General features: G+C 43.4%; 1 protein-coding gene across 3 annotated transcripts in view; it reads left to right on the top strand.

Annotated features, from left to right (window-relative positions):
- LOC126191061 (centrosome-associated protein CEP250-like) overlaps window positions 1-18,992 on the top strand; it is a 462,550-nt gene that overhangs the window by 59,994 nt on the left and 383,564 nt on the right. The gene's annotated exons all lie outside the window — the stretch shown is intronic.

The raw sequence follows: 18,992 nt of genomic DNA on the forward strand, positions 1-18,992 counted from the left end.
AATAATAGAGCCAAGTTTGAAAAAAGACTAAACATGCCCGATGCAACGAAAAACACTGGAAAAGAAAGCACTGGAAATTCACAATGGCTCAAAATGGCTCTGAGTACTATGGGACTCAACTGCTGAGGTTATTAGTCCCCTAGAACTTAGAACTAGTTAAACCTAACTAACCTAAGGACATCACAAACATCCATGCCCGAGGCAGGATTCGAACCTGCGACCGTAGCGGTCTTGCGGTTCCAGACTGCAGCGCCTTTAATCGCACGGCCACTTCGGCCGGCGAAATTCACAATGAAGTCGTTGAAGTAGTAGGTGAGTTTTCGTGTTCAGGACAACCCCAACGAGTGGACGAAGAACGAAAAGAAGAGTAAAAATTTCCTATATTGTTTTTGATATGCTAAATGCAGTCTTTAAAATGATAATTTAGATTTGTCTAAAACGGGGAAGTTTACAGTCAGTGGGTAGGGGCAGTTTTAACTTATGGCAGTGAGACATTGGCATTTAACGCAAAAGAAAATAAAAAAATCGAGGATGGTCGTGACGCGACAGAAAATAAGGAAACCTCAGCTGGCTTGCGGCTGCTAGTGTGGCGCGTTGCAGACCTGTCGCTTGCCAGAGCACGTGCGGGGTGCCAGCGGCTCAGCGCACGTGGAGCTGTGAAACTCGCTGAGGTTCGCGCGTGACGTCACGAGGCTGTAGCACCAGGGGGACTAGCCGCCAGTTGTACACGTTCCTGCCCAAGGAGAGGAAACTTACAGCTTAGCACAATGCAACGAACTTCAAGAGTTCAGCGAGACGATTCTTCTGGTACATATGAAATGTGTGAAAAAAGTAATGAGACTGATTTTATATCTACCAAAGTATGTATTTTTTTCAGACAACAATATTGTCCTCTTCAAAGTAATTCCATTCGGTAGCCGTACAACGGTGGAGTCGCCGTTCCCAGTCGTGGTAGCAGCGCTGAAAGGATTCAGTTGGTAGAACCTTTAACATGTCAGTCACATTCTTTTAAACGTTTTCCAGAGTATCAAGATGATGTCTTTTAAGAATTTTTTTTTCAATTTCGGGAAAAGATAAACGTCACAAGGACTCAGATCAGGTGAATAGGGGCCTGTTGAGCAACACGAATGCCTTTTGAGGTCAAAAATTCCCTGATGGAAGAGGCCGAATACCATGGGGCATTGTCATAATGCAGCATTCACTCCTTTACAATCTCTGGTCCCACTCGATTCAACCTTTTACTGAGCCTTTCAAGGACGTCTTTGTAAAACAATTGGTTGACAGTTTGTTCTGGAGGAACAAAGTCTTTATGCACGCTACCCCTACTATCCAAAAAGCAAATCAGCATTGTTTAGATCTTTGATTTGCTCATTCGAGCTTTTTTCGGTCGAGGAGATGTCTCAGTGTGCCACTCCTCACTTTGCCATAGGACAGTACTCAAAAATCCAGCATTTATCACTTGCGATCACAGGACTGAATCATTCTAAGTCATTGGAAATCTTCTCTAGACGATAAAAGCACACGTTTCTTCGATTGTCCTTCAGCTTCTTTGTGAAGTTTTTTGGCACAAACCTTTCGCATATGCAAAACTTCGGCCAAAATTTGATGTACCGTGAAAGTATTTCACTGGCCACTCATCATCCTTATTGTCAGCCACCATCATCATTGTTAAATGTCGGTCTGATCTCACAAGAGCACGCGTTCTTTCGACTTTTTCGTCGGGTTTTGAAGTTGATGGGGGGGGGGGGGGGTTCTGCGGAAGGAGAGGCAGAGAACACATCTAAGCGTTTCGTCAACAGTGAATACTGAGCGACGGTGGGAACATTTCCTTGACTAACACGACACACGTCCCATATTCTACTAACGTGCAGGTGATCCAGCAGCAACACACTGGGAAAAAGGCGAATTTCTCAGTAGCGAATCACTGCAGTCTGATGGTTCCCCACACCAAAGCAATCAGTAAACCTTCTTCACTGGCCTGTGACAGTCTGGACTCAAGCTGTATATGCTGTGGCTCCAGGGGTCCCTGGCCGTAGGGACGCAATAGGGTCTACATCGTCTCGCTGACGAGTCTTGATCACTGTAGAAATTAAGGCAAGAGCGTTCCGAAACAACATGGTACGACTGTTCTTGCTACCTGCTGTGTATCACATAAGTGTACAGTCCTAATAATGTACAAAATTATCATGACATAGAATCAAAGTTTTCGACAAGTGATGGTACCTACGATGTTAGTATTTTTCCGTGTGCTTTTTATCCACGAAAATTGTGAGTAGACTTATATTTCTTTAGTTAATCTGATTTACTATTTTACCTGTTGTCTGTAGCTCTTGAAAACAGAACTTCACTTATCTAACACTGATGAGTGTCCGGAGTGAACTTTTTCGCAGAAATATTCATGAGGTGTAACAAATATGAGGCCAGCTCCCGGTAAAGAGCAGTTCCACCTTACCACATTAACTTCGCATAACGAGACTGAAACTACTTTCGGTCATTTATTTAGACCCTAACACATTTAGGATATTCCTTGGCAATGTTTTGCAGTACGTGTCGCTATCTACATTAACAAGTCATTCTAATCTTCTTTTATAAAGCTATCGAATGCCGTTAAAGAAGGTGAACGTATTCACGTATCAGAGTGTAGCATTTGCGATCTGTTAAAAACACCAAGAAATCAGTCCTTAAATAAATGGACACTTCATTTTGAAAAATTAATCACGTAAACCCGCTTTAGTGACCTCGATGTTAATGGGACGAAAATAATGCGTTGGATGAGAATAAAAATGTAGTTGACAGTTATTTGTTTAGAACACAACTGCCGTAGCAACAATTGATCACAGGTTGAGCTTAGTAATGCCTTCTATTCTGAAGCTTCCTGGCAGATTAAAACTGTGTTCCGGACCGAGACTCGAAATCGGGCTTCCTGGCAGATTAAAACTGTGTTCCGGACCGAGACTCGAAATTTGCCTTTAGCGGGCAAACCGCTGAATAGTTCGAGTCTCGGTTCGGCACACAGTTTTAATCTGCCAGGAAGTTTCGTATCAGCGCACACTCCGCTGCAGAGTGAAAATTGCTAGCGTACGTCAGGTGCTGGGGACCACAGTCATATACGGACTTGGCTTTCTGTCGTTAACGTAACTGTTGAAATTTGCATTGTTCCTCTGTGCGGCAAGGCCTTACTGGACAGAGTGTCTGAAACAAGCTGCTGAAGTGCGCGGAAAAATGGTAAAGATTTTGCCACTCGTCCAAACAAACCGACTACCGCACGTTAATGCGGAGCGCCTATAAGTGAAACAGCCTCACCCCCGTCCATCGGTTCCCCCTCTCTTTTTCATGCTCGTCTGTCAGTCCCTTTGTTACTTTGATGGAGGTATAGTCTTTTGGTTTCACGTGAAGAACTTTGTGTAATGTATCTCCCTAGTTCCTTCCCTGGTCTCGTATTCTGTTTCCATTCGAGATAACAGCCAAGTTTTGCATACTGTATTATTCACGTTAGGACTATAACAAAAACAGATTCCTAACTGACATGAAATTACCTTTGTGTGGTTACTTCCTCCGTACAATTTTGTATAATTCTCGTCTCATCATGGCTAGGTGTTCCGTAATGCCAAGTCAGGCACAATTTATTCTCGGTTTTTAGTTGCATGAAATATCAGTCTGAATGGGCAATAGCTTGGGATTTATTTCACAACTTATCGCATGTGCGTGACGTGTAGATAATGCGTTTCTCATGAGGATATGTAGACTCAGAAAATCGACAGTTCGCCTGATCAGTTATGTGGGTTCTCGTTATAACTTAGAGATAAGGTGGTAAATAGACAATTTGGAGTAGATTTGGCAGTCATACAAGTTGGAAAACTTCTTTCCGGAATAATCTATAAGGAGTCATTTCCTTTTTGAAAACGTAGGTTACTTTTATCCCTTTCCTGTTTCTAAGGAAAAAACAGTCCGCGATGTCATAGTCTCTTGTCAGTGACTCGGATACACCACTAAAAATTTCCCCTATAGATATAGCAACAAATATGCTTCCTGTTTTCCGTGAAACGACATAATTTTAAGTAGGATTTACGTAATTGTTAAGTGTAGCATACAGACTAGTGTTTGAGTATATATACACAAAAGCATCCGATAATTGGAGACCGTTCCCGAAACATGTATCATTATTCTGTATTATTCCATTTCTAACTGCAGCTGAAAGTTGCAACTATTTGAAATTGTCATTTTTCTAAGACGAAATTTAAAGCGGATATTTGTTTCATTCACGTATATTACTCGTATTAACATTCATACTTCCAGCCATCATGAGGAAAACTAGTAAACCGTAATGCAGGCTGTGAAATGCAATTTGAATCCACTTTCTCCATTTCCTCGTCTCTTTCTCAGTACTCTTTCTGCGAGACATAAACTCACGAATATCGTATGTTACTCAGTCATAGAGTTATTTAGTATCGGAGCTTGGATCCTGAATGAAAACTTCTCCAGCTGCAGTATGTTTGCAACTTCCTTCCACTACGTTGCAGTATTAGCTTGGTTGCTGCCAGCTTTGTTACGAGAGTAATATCGCTACTGATGAAGGCCGCAGGGACTGCGAAGGCGCATTTCTTCCTAAACAGGCGGATGGTGTGGGGGGGGGGGGGGGAGGAGAGGGGAGAGAGAGAGAGAGAGAGCCCCCTGGGAGAGGATTAGACCGCTAGGCGAAACCAATACCCTGTAAGCAACGTCAGAGGGTCGCCAAATTAGGTCGCCGCCTGCATCCCACCCCCTTCTACCCCCTTCCCCTGCCCCACCAGCCAGCGAGCGCGTGCAGCCAATCGGGGGCCACTGCGATTCCTCTGCTGACGCGAAGCGTCTGTTCCGCCGCGCCGCGCGGCCCCGCTATCAATCAACGGCAACTCGGGGATTAACTGACGCAGTCGGCCGAGCTCCGAGAGCACGGATCACAGTGACGCGTGGTCCAGATAGTGGCAATGCAAAGGAAGTGGTTGTGTTGGCAGCTCTGCAGCGTAAAGGGTGCCGCAGGGAAACTAGAACATTTAAAACTGACGCCAGATGTACTAATATCGACAGTATTAACGAGCATTATAAATGAAATGTACTGTACGTTATATAACTTACTGTACACTGACGGAAAAAAACGCAACACCAAAAGCCGTAGGCTCTATTGACTGTAAGGAAATTCTCATTTATTGCTCAGTCTCGGTTGCATATTACATGTTTCGATCACTCAAGACCATCTTCAGTTGTAAATACACTGACGGAAAAAAATTCCTAACACCAAAGAGTAATTAACGTAGAATAATGAAATTTTGGGAATAAATTTGTCTAGGTAACATATTTAAATGATTAACATAGCAAGATCACAGGTTAATGCAAGCACGAGATAAGCCATTGCAAATGTGCAGTGCTGGTACATCAATGACTGGTGTAACCTCCAGGAACTTGAATGTTAGGATGCAAACGTGCATGCATTATGTTGTACAGGTGCAGGAAATTAGTATATGGGATGGAGTTCCATGCCTGTTCCACATGGTCGGTCAATACAGAGACTATTAATGCTCTATGTGCATGCTGCTGGAGTTGTCGTCCGATGATGTCCCATATGCGCTCGACTGGAGACAGATCACGCGATCGAAAGGCCAAAACAACACGTCGAAACTCCGTAGAGCATGTTGGGTTACAACAGCGGTATTTGGGCGAGCGTAACCCTCTGGAAAACACCCATTGGAATGCTGTTCATGGCAGCAAAGCAGGTCGAAGCAGGTGACGTACAGTGGGTTGTGTGGGGTAACCGCTAGAGTGCTCCTACTATCAAAGAATATCACACCGCAGACTATAATTGCAACTGTAGGTCCAGTGTGTCTGAGCCACAGACACTTTGGTTGCAGGTGCTCACCTGCCCTCCTCCTAACAAATGCACTGCCATCAGCCCTGCAAGGCGGAATCGGCCTTGACCAGAAAACAAAACAGACCTCCACGCCACCTTCTAATGAGGACTGGCCTGACACAAATGAAGTCACAAGCTGAGGATTTGGGTCAGTGGAATGCAGGTTACAGGGCGTCTGGCTCGCAGCTGTCCTCGAAGCAACCGATTTGTAACAGTTCGTTGTGTTGCTTAAATTGCTGCTGCACAATAGTGCGATGCGCCAGAGCCATACACCGAACTCGGTGGCCTTCCCTCTCGGTAGTACCACATCTCTGTCCGAAGTGCAGTCTTCTTCCGATATGACATTCCCGTGAACCCTGCCGCCAGCAGTCATGTACGGTGGCTACTTTGCTGCCAAATCTTTCTCGAATATTGCTGAAGGAACATCAGGCTTCTTGTTGTCCTTTACACGATCTCTTTCAAAATCGGTAAGGTGCTGAAACTAAAGTCTTTGTCCCGTTAAAGGCATTCTTCATTAATATCAGCTCACCGCATCCAATCTCAAGGGTAACAAACTCACGAGCGTTACAGCGCGTATTTAAAGCAAGCTCATTTGCATCCTTATAGTGGCGCTAATGGCATCTTTCTTGTGCGACTGGCGCGAAATTTGAATAGCTATCATCTTTCATACGTAGAAACACGCCTACCAATTTTCGTTTATGTCGCACAGTTCCTTCTTGGTGTTGCTGTTTTTTTGCAGTCAGTGTATAATGTGGTACTTCTGACATAGGGAAAACTCTGACATCATCCGTGCTCTGTCAAAGTAACCATCCCAGGGTATGTCTTAACCAGTTTAACGAAATCACAAAAAAAAAAACATTAATGTTGGGTGGCAGTATGGGTATTTGAACCGGTGTCTTACCAAAATTTCCGTCCGATGTCTTACTACTGCACCAGCTCTCTCTGTAAGAACCTGCAACAGAAACCTAATACAGCAGTATAAAACGAACAATCCGAGCGTACTGTCAACGGTACCTGTGGTCCTTATCAAGCGTATCTTACCGCAAAAAATGTTCAAATGTGTGTGAAATCTTATGGGACTTAACTGCTAAGATCATCAGTCCCTAAGCTTACACACTATTTAACCTAAACTATCCTAAGGACAAACACAGACACCCATGCCCGAGGGAGGACTCGAACCTCCGCCGGGACCAGCCGGCATCTTACCGCAGATGTCACAGAAATTCAGAGGAACGCAGCTAGATTATTTTGTAGCAGGCCGTCGTAGCTCACACAAAAACTGAACAGAGTTGCTTACGGAACGTAAGTGGAAATCATTGGGGAAGAGGCTATTTTGTTCTCGGATATTCTTTTGGCTAAATTAGAGAATCAGTGTTTACGGTAGGCTGAACAGTAATTCTATTGCTCTTGTCGTAAAACTCGCATAAATTAGTGCACTTACGTAGACATGCAGTCATTTTTCCCCGTTTCGTATGCAAATGCTGAAGGAAATGGAGTGAATGAAATTGATGTGAAATACCCTCCATCACGCATGGTACGAGAGGTTGCGAGGTTCATGTATCACAGGTACTCACAGATGATTCAGCTGCCAGTTTATTTCACTTGCAATATGAGTTACATACCGTCGTACACTTCCATACAGCTCATTGTCAAATCTTAGGAAGTATCTGACGTCAGTCAGAAAATGTAGCGATTTCTTGTACGCCCATCGATTCAAGTTTGCGGATGTTAGCAGGCATATTGTTTGAAGCGGCCACCACCGAAAAAGAAATCACTAAGGCTGATATTAGGGGCTCTCGGGGACCATCCGATTTGTTAACATTAATTGTATTACAAACAACAGGATAACTGTTTTGCCGTTTAAAACACCGCTGCTGAAACGCTGACGTTGGTAAATGAAGCTCTACATACACAAAAAGGACCTAGAGTGTGATAATATCTTGCGAGAGAGAAGGTTGAGCAGTCACGTTACAGCTACATATTCTCACGGCGTACTATTTGATCATTAAATTGAGGGGAATTCAGCCGTAACAAGACTTTGTCGTTTACTGATATCTCGATTGTAAACCGTTCAGCCATCTTCGGAGCGAGTCGCAAGGACTAAAAGTAAAGCTTTTCTTTATATTTTAAGTTTCAGTTCACGTAGTTGCTTTTCAGGCACATGTTAAAAATATATAAAGATTTTGATTTATTCATAACTTAATAGATTAAAATAACTGTTTTTAGAGACAGTTTTCTAAAAGAAAAAGTAAAGAACTCAGGTGGTGACGGTTACACATTCAGCACGTTCCTCGAAGTCAGCACTCACTGTCACTAGATTTTGTGGACGGTAAAGAACTCCCGCCCATCAGAAACAGTCTGAAAAACTTTTAAGGGTGTTCCAGGATAGGTTGTACTGAGATATAATTGTCAAGCAAAAAACTCCACACGTTGAGCCTATTCTGCGTTACTTAGCAGTGAGGTTAGCCAATCAGGCCGCTGCACGCGCTAATTCAAGCGGCCCCAGTTACTGTCAAATATTCTCACAGCGTTGATTACAGCGCACGAAACTGCTCAGCCTTTGGCACGGGTTCGATCCTTACCACCGTCCCGTGTCCAGTTTTTTAATCGTTCTCTTTTTCGGTTTTAAAAAACCAAACGAAGAATACGTTTGGCGGCACTGTTATCTGGCGGACCCGTTGCATTTGCATTTCGGTGTTTGTGGCGTCACATCTCCTGTACTATGAGTCGCACAGTGATATAATTTTGCAGGTACATTCTGTGCTATATGCAAACTGCGATGCGAATAGAGACGGTTGTGAAGAGGTAATAAATTAAAACGTCATGTCTGGTGCTAAAGTTTTACTGCACGTGCCGCGAGACTGTATTAAGCCCCTAACTTTTTTCCTTTCCTCATTTTGTGGAGAAGTGTCAGCGAGAAGAAGTTTCGTAAAGGTTGGAAATTATCTGTAAAGTTTGTTGGAGGTCGCGAAGTGCCTTCATTCTCAAATACTGGACGGGTGAAGTCGGGATATTTACGCGCCGTCAGTTACGCTGCTACAAGACAAACACATAACGTTTAAGTATAATACTTGCATTAGTGTGTTAAACTTTGAACGTAAGACCATACTTCTCAATGAGTAGATTATGATAGCATTTTAAGTTCGGTCCATAATAACGCGAAATATTATAACTTATAATCTCTTTGTTCCTGGAATGGCGCCGCGCGGGATTAGCCGAGCGGTCTTAGGCGCTGCAGTCATGGACTGTGCGGCTGGTCCCGGAGGGGGTTCGAGTCCTCCCTCGGGCATCGGTGTGTGTGTGTGTGTGTGTGTGTTTGTCCTTAGGATAATTTAGGTTAAGTAGTGTGTAAGCTTAGGGACTGATGACCTTAGCAGTTAAGTCCCATAAGATTTCACAAACATTTGAACATTTGTTCCTGGAAGCAGTTAAAGAGGCAACCTGCAACTGGTCTTGGATTTCGGGTTCCGGTATAGTCGTTTACAAGGAGAGGTCCCCACGGGTGGGATCAGTTTTTGAAATCATATATGTAGTAATGTTGATTAGCATACCAGGTGTATTACCCTGTATCCCTTCACCCTGATGGGCTCTCTTTTGCGTGAATGTTCTCGAGCTCTAAAATTGGTGGAAATAACCATATGCGCACTGTGGTGTAATGGTTAACACATGCTAGCCTGATGTGTAGCAGGTCGTGGATTTGATTCTTATCAGGTGCTTAAAAAGTTTATCATTTTTAAATATTTGTAGAAATGACTTATTTTTAGTCAGTTAATCGGTTTAGATGTATTTTTTACGCTTCTAATCCTATGTCATTTTAATCATCGTAATGACTTTTTCATTTGCTCTTTTTTCTCTTCCTATATTTTTCTTCTTTTGGAATCTTTTTACATGTGATTTTAATTATTTTTACTTATCTATCATAATATTTAAACATTTGAAAATGCCACTTTATCGGTTAAAAAACAAAACACGAAATTATTTATATTGATTGTTCAACGGTGTCAAAAATCTATTTTTCGTTAAAGACAGGATGTACATTTTTTGGATGGTAATCGTCATGCGAATAATTAATTCTTGTTGGACTATGGACAAAATAGCACAGGTAAATATGCAAACGAAAGAAGGCGTTATGAATAAAACGATATTCAAGCAAAGTCAGCAATGAAAATAATGAATGCAATAACATGGACGAAAATATAGGATGATCAAATGGAAGAACTGAAATCGAAGTTAATACAAAAAAATAATCACGTGAAAGTAAGAGCAAATGAAAAAGTTAATACGGTCATTAAAATTACGTGACAAAGGATTAGAAATAAAAAAATACGTTTAAACCAGTTAACTGAATAAAAATAACAGTGAAAGTCGTGTGAATAAAGAATTAAAAATAAAAAAAAATTATGTACCTTACAAGATTGGAACCGAAGCCCTTTCACCCGTAAGGCTCGTATGCTACACACCGAACCAGAATCGCTGTCTAATTATTGTTAATAATAAGCTCTACAATAGTCACAAAAAATTACGAAGTTTTTTTCGTCGGTATTCGCAAACGAAAGCCCACCAGGGCAAATGACTGCAGGTTGAGGAACTTTGGGCCCTAACTTACGTCACCGTTTAGATTCTTTCAAAAACTCGACCCCATCCATGGGGACCTCTTTTTAGTAATATACGGGGGGAGGGGGGGGGGGGCGTACAGTAAGTAATGCAACACTTTTTTTCTCGGCCAACTTAGGTTGAATAGATAGGGAATTTGTTGTGGGAATGTGGAATATTCGCGCTTCAGCCCCTATAGTATCATGAAGTTCCGAGAGCTGGCGTCGCAATACGTAACGTTCAAATTGGCGTCTGTAACGGAGGTATATACCAAGCATAGAGCTGCCATTGAGTTTCTATTGACGGAAAACCAGAGAATTGCAGATATTCATAGGAGCTTGCAGAACGTCTACGAGACCCGACAGTGAACAAAAGCACCGAAGCAGGGTGAGTCGTTGCGCGAGGCGTGTCATCATCGTAACAAGATCGCACACACCTATTGGATCTCTCGCGTGCCGGCCGGCCGCACGCAGCTGTGACTCCTGCAACGTTGGAACGTGTGGACACTCTCATTCGAGGTGACCGACAGATCACAGTCAGACACCTCGTTCCTCAACTGGACGTCTTTGTTGGTAGTGCTGACACACTCGTCCACCAGTTGGGGTACTCAAAGGTGTGTGTCCTTTGGGTTCAAATGGTTCAAATGGCTCTAAGCACTATGGGACTTAACATCTGAGGTGATCAGTCCCCTAGAACTTGGAACTACTTAAACCAAACTAACCTAAGGACATCACACACATCCGTGCCCGAGGCAGGAGTCGAACCTGCGACCGTAGCAGCAGCGCGGTTCCAGACTGAAGCGCCTAGAACCGCTCGGCCACAGCGGCCGGCTGCCCTATGGGTTCCTCGCCGCTTAACAGAAGCCTGTAAAGAGCAACGAAGTACCGTCTGTGGGGAATTGCTTGAGCGTTACGAAGCTGATCGTGACAATTTTTTTCTCGAAAATAGTCACAGGCTATGAAACAGGTTAAGCTTATCGAATCTGAAACAAAGCGGCAATCCATGGAGTGGCGCAACACCATAACCTCTCCTCCGAAGGAAAAGTCCAAAGCAGTACTCTCAGCCGATAAACTCTCGGCGACGGTCTTCTGGGACTCTGATGTCCCCTCTCATGGTGCGACCATCAGCTCGGATGTGTATTGTGCAACCCCTAAGAAATTAAGGAAACGACATGAGCATGTTCGTCGCTATAAAGTTGCAAACGATCTTCTCTTTCTCCATGACAACACAAGGCCTCACGAAAGTCTGCGCACCCGAGAGGACCTCACGAAACCGGATTGGACTCTTCACCCTCATCCACTCCACAGACCGGATCTCGCACCTTCCGACTTCCATCTGTTTGGCCCAATGAAGGATGCACTCCGCGGGAAGCAGTACTCGGATGATGGGGAGGTTACTGATGCGGCGAGATGTTGGCTCCGACTTCGGGCATAAAGGCCCTCTGTAGAAGGTGGGGTAAGGCCGTCCCATTGAACGTAGATTATGTTGAAAAATAGGGTTTTTTAGCCAAACGAGTGGGGAGTCCTGAATAAAACCAACCTGCTTTCAGAAAGAAAATATGTTGCATTATTTATAGGACGCCGCTCGTAGATGCTACGCGGTGCTAGGTTCGTGTCTCTACTTAAACTACTCATCAATACGAGATGCATTCAAGTTCTAAGGCCTCCGATTTCTTTCTAATTAACTACTCACCCGAAATCGATGAAACTGGCGTTACTTCTCGAAGTAATCGCCCTGCAGACGTACACATATTTCACAACGCTGACGCCATGATTCCATGGCAGCGGCGAAGGCTTCTTTAGGAGTCTGTTTTGACCACTGGAAAATCGCTGAGGCAATAGCAGCACAGCTGGTGAATGTGCGGCCATGGAGAGTGTCTTTCATTGTTGGAAAAAGCCAAAAGTCACTAGGAGCCTGGTCAGGTGAGTAGGGAGCATGAGGAATCACTTCAAAGTTATTATCACGAAGAAACTGTTGCGTAACGTTAGCTCGATGTGCGGGTGCGTTGGCTTGGTGAAACAGCACACGCGCAGCCCTTCCCGGACGTTTTTGTTGCAGTGCAGGAAGGAATTTGTTCTTCAAAACATTTTCGTAGGATGCACCTGTTACCGTAGTGCCCTTTGGAACGCAATGGGTAAGGATTACGCCCTCGCTGTCCCAGAACATGGACACCATCATTTTTTCAGCACTGGCGGTTACCCGAAATTTTTTTGGTGGCGGTGAATCTGTGTGCTTCCATTGAGCTGACTGGCGCTTTGTTTCTGGATTGAAAAATGGCATCCACGTCTCATCCATTGTCACAACCGACGAAAAGAAAGTCCCATTCATGCTGTCGTTGCGCGTCAACATTGCTTGGCAACATGCCACACGGGCAGACATGTGGTCGTCCGTCAGCATTCGTGGCACCCACCTGGATAACACTTTTCGCATTTTCAGGTCGTCATGCAGGATTGTGTGCACAGAACCCACAGAAATGCCAACTCTGGAGGCGATCTGTTCAACAGTCATTCGGCGATCCCCCAAAACAATTCTCTCCACTTTCTCGATCATGTCGTCAAACCGGCTTGTGCGAGCCTGAGGTTGTTTCGTTTTGTTTGTCACATGATGTTCTGCCTTCAGTAAACTGTCGCACCCATGAACGCACTTTCGACACATCCATAACTCCATCACCAAATGTCTCCTTCAATTGTCGATGAATTTCAGTTGGTTTCACACCACGCAAATTCAGAAAACGAATGATTGCACGCTGTTCAAGTAAGGAAAACGTCGCCATTTTAAGTATTTAAAACAGTTCTCATTCTCGCCGCTGGCGGTAAAATTCCATCTGCCGTACGGTACTGCCATCTCTGGGACGTATTGACAATGAACGCGGCCTCATTTTAAAACAATGCGTATGTTTCTATCTCTTTCTAGTCCAGAGAAAAAAAATCGGAGGCCTTAGAACTTGAATGCACCTCGTATATGGGATATAGGCATGTCCTCAGTATGGAACAGAAGCAAGGGGAATTTATAGAGCTAGTGAAGGACTGGTATTGCAGAGGATAAGAATTGGATGCGGAGCGCATAAGGTTCAAAAATTTGGGCAGAGTGACAATGTTACGGAGTAGAAATTAATATATTCATTTACAGATGATTGGTCAAACAACTCTTTGTGGGGGATGAGGATGGTAGATGGATTCATTCCCCGTTTGTGACCTTTTAGTAAGTTGTGGACTTTGTTTCGTAGGTAGTAGCTGGGGATTCAGTTATAACCTATGACAGAGGTTTAGTCTGAATTACTTTAGCGTCTGTTCAAAAAAGGTGCTGGAAATGGGTAGGTGTCAGTAGTAGGTACTAACATTGCGACTAGTCCATCCTAATTATTGTTCAGTTTGTGGAGCTGGAGTGTTTGTAGCCGAACATAGACTGAGAACACTTCTCGAGGGTAGCAGAAAGGCCGACGTCAATTAACTGCAGAATTGTGTAAAATATTTTGTACTCTCGTATGATGACGTCTTTGGGGACCGAACAAATCCTCTGTAGGAAGCGACACGCATTTCGCATGTACATCATGGTGTGAAACCAAGGTTGTTCTATTCGTCCACGATATCCAGAAGTCAGTAGCCCAGGATGGTGACGTGTTTTTTGCCTTTCGGAAAGCCTTCGATACAGTTCCGCACAACCGGCTAACACTCAAAATACGTGATTTCAGAATACTGGAAGACGTGTGGGATTGGATTAAAGACCTGTTAGCAATAAGAACTCGTTACGTCGCTCTTAATGGGAAGATAGGGTGAGAAGAGCGAGAGGCGCACTACCTGCGAAAGGCAAGGGTCAGGGCTCCGGCACCGGGCTTTAACCACTCACACAAGTTCGTAATGAAAACTGTTTAAATAATTACCACTGATCACTGTTCGTTGATCTACATCATCAAGGTGCTTCGAAAAACGGCTACGGTATGTAGCCCGAAAATGGTTGCAAGTAATACAACTTGTCAAGCAACTGTGCGGAGGATTCTGTGCTAAATACAGGCCTTGGAAACGTTTCGAGTTGTAGGCACAGGTACCTGTTGTTTATGAGTAGGATTACTGTGCACAAGTTCACTAAAACCATCACGAGATCTCACTCCATCAGTTTCCAGCCTTCACGTACTACATCAAATCATTCTTCATATTTGAACAGACAATACGTAATCACCACAGGAAATTCAGAGCGGTTAATAATTAATTTTTTAGTTTATTTTTCGAATCTTTTCCAATCGAAGCATGCAGGCGTATGAAGCGAGACTTGTTCATTCTAGATATGCGTAAGGTTATTTATCAGTATGATTCCTCAAGTAACCTTGTGTGAGTGGTTGAAGAAATATTCAAAATACTCATGTAAAAAGTAAAGGAGTGTGCACTTTTCAATACTATCCAGTCTCGAAACTAATTCCACTGTAATACCGAGGGAATGTGGTTTATTTAAATATCTATTTACACATTTTAAACGGCGTTCTGTATCCGTTGAAACGAAAAGTAGAGTGCTTTTGTTAATGTCTCAAGCGAAACGTTTATAAAAAGCTAGATGTGAAATGTGTCATATGGGCCTGTCTTTTAGCCCAGTTCTGAGAAGTAAATGTGGGAAAAATGGAATTGCGCTGCACGAGACTCTTATTTAGTACATTTACTGGTTGTTTTTGCGAAATGTTTTATTCTGGTAACGAATAAGGTTTATGTCACTGTACTCTGTTTGCAGGAACAATCAAGAGTTGTTAAAATAGTTGCCGGCCGCGGTGGTCTAGCGGTTCTAGGCGCTCAGTCCGGAACCGCGCGACTGCTACGGTCTCAGGTTCGAATCCTGCCTCGGGCATGGATGTGTGTGATGTCCTTAGGTTAGTTATGTTTAAGTAGTTCTAAGTTCTAGGGGACTGATGACCACAGATGTTAAGTCCCCTAGTGCTCAGAGCCATTTGAACCATTTTTTTTTTTTAAATAGTAATATGTTTGTTGTCCCTTTAGGACTTCAACAGATAAAAAGCTGCAATCTTACTGTGCTTGTCAGACGCTTCTTGGCAATCTAATGTCGCCCGTTACATGCGACCTGAAACCCTAGCTTTCTGTCTTGTGCTAGCGAAGACGTTAAAGCAAGAAATAAAAAGATCGCTGCACACTGGGCCGCTTCCCTTCTTTTGTGTATTTCCTCCGTTTATCATAGGACGCTGGGGCAGTGTTGGTTTCGCGACCTCACTGTAAGTAGTAAGAAGCCGACACTTGGCGGATGGGCCGCGGAGGTAGTTAGTTGTTGGGTGGACGGGAGAGCTGAGGCCGCTAACCGCATTACGTACGCCGCAGCGCCGCGCCTCGCGAATTGGATTACCGTGCTGGCTGGCTGTTCTGGCGAGACGTGGCCCTGGGTGTGCCGTGCCGCCGCCCCCCTCTCTCCCATCTTCCACGAAATTGAGCACGTGCCGCCGACTGGGAAAGAAAAATAAGGAGGCAGAAACAAAATTCGGCGGCGAGCTGCTGCGACAGCAATACCGCCCTCTCCGGTGCTCTGTCGGCAGCATTTCCTTTTGCCGTCCCGGGACGATACTCTGGTGGTTCGGGTAACAAACGACCAGCACTATGCGAACTAGCAGAAGGAACGCACAAAAAGACAGCGCAAGTCACAAACATTTGCGGTATTACACGCTGCTTTCTTGCGTTTCGCGTGACCATTGTTTTCGGACCCATGCTGATTGGAATTATGTCCGAGGTTCCTTGCAAGAACACCCCCCCCCCCTGCCATTCGTAATTAACGTCCGAAAATGTCTTAGTTTAGCCGGTGAGTCCGTAGGTGGTGGTGTAAGGGGCGTACCGGTCACGCTTTCCCAGCCGAGTTTTGCGATAATTAAGCCAGTCTGTCCTTGAAGTGAGTTAGTGAGCCGCCTCATAGGAATTCTTCCTACCTGTTATGTGGAGATGCTCTCGTAGCTTCATGCCCCCTTGCAGATCCCTAACAGCACCGTCCTATTCTGAAAATGCAATATTACTGTATGTGTTTATGTAATCAATCAGGAAGAATTTTTTTGTGCAAATAATTTTTGAACACGATGTCATTATGGTGAATTTACTTAAGAAACACTGTAAAATGAACTTGTTCACACGGTTTATGGCTAACTATTAACGGTACGAGAGCATGGTCTACCGCGTGACTGGATCGAAAGGCTTTCCGCAGACGACTGCCGACTATGGCGCACAGACTAACTTGAGCGTACGATCAGTATAGGTCGTGTAACATCTTTTGTCTTCAGTTATGGCAAAGTTATTTATTTATTTATTAGTATTAACGTTTCGTGGCATTGTAAAATGGCTGAAAGATAGTATTTATGACCTGTAGACTTGTGTCAAAGTCTTTATTGAAGAGCAACCTGTGGTATAATGAGCTGTTGCATAAAAACTAGTTTTCAATTAAAGCAACTTCGAAACGCACATTTGAAGAAGCCCATTTCTTATCTCAGTTTTTATCTCTTCGTACTCGTAGCCATGTTTTCACTCCCGCTGAGAAGATCGTATGTTTTCATGTCCGGGTGCTCCTCTTCCTGGAGTCGATGTCACTTCGTTCTGGGCTCACAGCTGTTTACAATTATTCTTTATGTTACCTTATTCTTTCTGTCGCTCCGCAAACGATATTGCAACCTTCTCTGATCTGATTGTAATTGCAAATAACATAGATTACAAACCGTCTTTTTCAATTATAATAAAATCTGAATTAGACTATACTCGTTTCGCTTTTTTCAAAGCATCTTCAGTGGTCACTGAAACAAAGCGGTTTTTCTTACGTGGTCGTAAAAATTTCTCGTGTTTTGAATTGCTATTGTCTTTTCGTTTTTATGTTGTTTAGGTCCACTTATATCTCATGTACTTTGCTATGATGTATACAAGATGAAAGTGGACCTACACAATGCGAAAACGTAAATATATTTCGTGTCAGTGCAGTGCAGTGCACAAAAATCGAGCACAAACGTGTAGAAAAACCTTAGGAATGAGGTAGGAGACAAAGAAAATCCATAAGTAATATCAATAATTCAATAGGAATTTAAAGCGAAACTGTCTGCGATCTTGGCAGACAGATTTGCATGAAAAACCGTATTGTTACAGTGACCGCTGAAGATGCTTTAAAATAAGATGAAACGCTAAGACTTATTATAGCCTCAAAAGACTGTGTATGACCTGTATTACTTGTATAACTGCGACTACAGAAAAAGAGACCGAAAAACAAAAAAAGAAAACAACTATAATTGATTTTGGGAAACTAGCGACCTCATCGTTACTACATTTGTCTTCCTTTTTGTTTATTTGGCCTTTGAGTGTGTACTCAATTTAGCCATCGGCAACACATAGTGACAATGTACACATAATTGAATAAACAAATACAGAAATGCATATTTACAAGAATAAAAACCTTAACTGTTACAGTTTTGTACATAATGTATTAAAAATTGAATTGAATTGCATTGGAAAATAATTAAAAGTGTCTTGGCTTACAATTCACACCAATTCTGAAATCTCTTCATCAGCAAGACATATTTATAATTTACGTACACCATTAAAACCTACAGATTGTAATCAGTACTCTTGATGAAGTTAACTATCACTTTATATAGACGAACGTCTTTAGTACACAAAAGAGAAGAAGCTGATTGAGGAAGATGGTAGCCCATACTCAGCAATGTCTTCAAAAAGACCAACCGTTCACGGTCAAATTTGGGGCACATAAATAAGATGTGGTTGATATCAGCTTCCGACTGAGGATCACACTCACACGCTGGTAACTGTAAACGTTGATCCGATGTAGATGTTGTGGGAAAGAGGCATGATTGAAGCGGAGTCCTGTAATGGTAGAAATCGTGGATCGGTCCAGATGTGTCCTCATGAACCACGGCTGTGAAGGAATCCGAGGTTGTAGCACTGCGTGATAACCGCCTTTTGTCTGTTGAGAAACGTTCCACATTTCCTGCCATTGTTGTCTTGCGTGATCCTTGACTTCACGTAAGTAGTCTGTATAAGGAAGGTGCAGATCCAGGACGGTGCCTAAGGTTGCCGCTTGTTTGGCTAATGCATCAACTTCATCATTATAGAGGCTTGGTACTCTGATATTATATTGTATAATTTATTAGAGCACCTATTGTTAAGTAATTCAGTACCAAAATCTCTCATATTGCTTCGTTTTCCTCGTAGCATTTCAGTATGAATTACTCTCGTTTTCTCGTATGAATTACTCTCGCTTTCTCGTGACAGTCTTCAAGTATAAAGACCACCTCCTCTCGCGTGGACACGCCTGGCCCACGAGAAATACGGGTCCCACAACGAACTTGTGACATCATACTATGCGCCTTGTCCTCCATACATCGCGAACGCTCGGCTCCGTGCAGCATGTCAATGAAAAGGTGCCCACTAAAAATATTAACTTCGCAGTGCGTTGTCGAGATATTTAAAAGCGCAGTGAAGAATTATTAGCCGCGCGGTCTGGGGGCCCCTTGTTACGGTCCGCGTGGCTCCCGCCGTCGGAGGTT

This window comes from Schistocerca cancellata, chromosome 6 (assembly GCF_023864275.1).
Source record: "Schistocerca cancellata isolate TAMUIC-IGC-003103 chromosome 6, iqSchCanc2.1, whole genome shotgun sequence".
NCBI classification, from domain to species: domain Eukaryota; kingdom Metazoa; phylum Arthropoda; class Insecta; order Orthoptera; family Acrididae; genus Schistocerca; species Schistocerca cancellata.